Genomic DNA, 2,613 nt, shown 5'->3' on the forward strand with positions numbered 1-2,613 from the left:
GGATATTGAAACCTCATTGTGCATGAAGTAAAGCCACTCTCAGTATTGACAAAATTGCATTTCTAAGCCCACCAGGCTGGGAACAAGACTCTGGGCCAAGGTGACTTCTCCAGGTAAAGACTGCTTTATAAGGAGCCTAATGGAAGCCAACCAGCCTCTCCTGCCAGCACCTGACCTGGCCACAACACAAACCTTCCTACAGGCTTCGGTGGTCATGTTCTACCCCTATTAAGTGAAGCAATAGATGGCATCACACTTTTTCAAAGCTTTCTGTTCACTGTTCACAGAGAAATCTCTCTACATCATCGTTTTTCTTACCCCTAGGGTGTTCCTAATTCCAAGACCTCCGTTTCCAGTTAGACTTCTCTCTTCTACCTGAGTCATTCTAGACTGCTGGTTATGGGCATGATAATCATAATTCTGGGTTTTCTGAGACAGCCCAAATATCAAATATTATGAGCACTAACCTTACAATATGTAAAAATCCTTGAAATTCTAAGATTTCAGTGTCTAACTGACCTCTCCCATATTGCATTAACACTGGGAAGTAGCCCAAAACAATTTTTGTAAGATGATGTGTCCTTGATGTTGGTTTGGATCTGAAAGTCTGATTACAAAAGATTCTTGGGCTATGACACACAGGCACATGCCTGGGCTGTTCCTAGTTCAATCACTCAGACTGTTATATTTAGCCAAAGGAATCCTTTATTCAGAACAACTTGATATTCCTTTTTATACATTGTCTTGTGTATTTTAAAGAATAAAATCACTTGAATTGAAGTCCCCTTACAACAAAGCAAATTTTCTTAAGAAAGAAAGGAGAAATAACAAGAGAAAGACAAGCCGTCATTGAGAGAACACCAGCGGCCCAGTGGTCCCATTGAGAGGAGATTCTGGTGGCTGCTGTGGAGCTGTCCACCAAGGAGGTGCTGACAATATCCTAGGGTTGGACAGGGGCTGCCCTCCTCAAGAGTTGTGAAAGAGCCCCCTCCACACCCCTACCACCACTCCATCCCCAAAGAAATATAAAGTACTATGAGAACGTAGGTAAACATAGGCCAAGGTCTCCTGGTTGGAATAGGGAAGACAATAACCAGTTGCCAGACTCTTCTGCATCTTCTCCACTCAAATTCAAATATATCTGCCCAAGACACCTTTCCTCTGATTCTAAACATTCAGTGCAAAGCTGCTATAGATGCCTCCAGGGGGTCTTGCAGTCCCTACAGATGCTAATTATGGCAGACTTAATAGGAAAACAGGACTCACTGCTAGAGGGGGAGCTACCCACACCCTCCCTCTAAAACACCCTGAAATTCCCCTTCTTTCTCTATTTTCCACTCCAAGAGTAAGGACCTGAGGCCCTACCGTCTCTCCTTACTTGTAGGCCTTGGAGAAAAGAATTGATTGCCATCAAAGGGGCAACTGATTGCCTTGGATGCCTGTGACAGGCTGGCTGGCTCTGAACAAGTCACTCTTCTCTAAGCTTGGTCTCATCACATGTAAAATGAAGAAATGTCAGGGAATCAGAGCCCTTTTCCTGCCTCCCTGTCCTTGGTCATCTTCCCTCAGTTATATGCTTCCCTACCAGGCTGTTCACCAACTTTTTGCGAAAGGTTTCTGCCACTCAAGTTCTCCAACACTAAGGACCCCTGATGTAAACTGTGGGAAGGGGAGCCTGGGGTGTGACCACTGTGGGTATTGTATGAGCCTGAAGCCCTTTGTTCTGGAGTATGTATAATGGGGGGGCGTGTGGCAAGGGCAAGGAAATGTCAAATGTTGGGGAAATCTTAAAGCATTGTTTCCCTCTCTTTTTTAAAGATTAGACCTTGTTTTTATAAAAATGATATATGTCTTTCAAGATGTATCACTAGCTGAAAACAAAAACTTTAATTACATATACCGTAATCCCATCTTTGTAACAAAAAACAATGTGTATACACAAAACCTGTACCAAAGTGTATGAAAAAAGATAGGAAAGAATGATAGGATTGTGGGTAATTTTTATTTTTCTTACTTAGTTATATTCTCTAACTTTTCTACTTGACAATATATTGTTCTTATAATATGAAGGACTTTTTATTAATAAACTTTATTTTTTAGGGAAAAATGATACATACTTATTATAAAGAATTCACACAATGTTGAAGTGCACAAAAAAGATATTTAAAAATCTTCAAGATCCCACCACTTCAAAATAGTCATGGCCAACACCAGTCAACATGATTGCAGATAGTTCTGTCTTTCTATACCCAGAGAGAAGGATAGATAGATAGTCAGGTAACCAATAAGGGAGACTGGATGGATGGATGGATGGATATAAAGAAATAGTTGATTAAAAAGGGATCATAATTTATATACTATTTAACAAAAGGAGAGGCACCTCACTGGTGGGGCGCCTGGGTGGCTCTGTCAGTTAAGCATCTGCCTTTGCCTCAGGTCAGGATCTCAGGGTCCTGGAATCCAGCCCCATGGCGGGCTCCCTGTTCAGCGGGGAGTCTGCCTCTCCTCTTCCTCTGCCGCTCCCTTGGCCTGTTCTCTCTCTCTCTCTCAAATAAATAAATAAAAGCTTAAAAAAAAAAAAGGAGAGGCACCTGACCGACTCAGCCAGTAGAG

The sequence above is a fragment of the Ursus americanus genome, chromosome 16 (genome assembly GCF_024610735.1).
Source record: "Ursus americanus isolate L20-20 chromosome 16, mUrsAme1.1.p, whole genome shotgun sequence".
In the NCBI taxonomy this organism is placed as follows: domain Eukaryota; kingdom Metazoa; phylum Chordata; class Mammalia; order Carnivora; family Ursidae; genus Ursus; species Ursus americanus.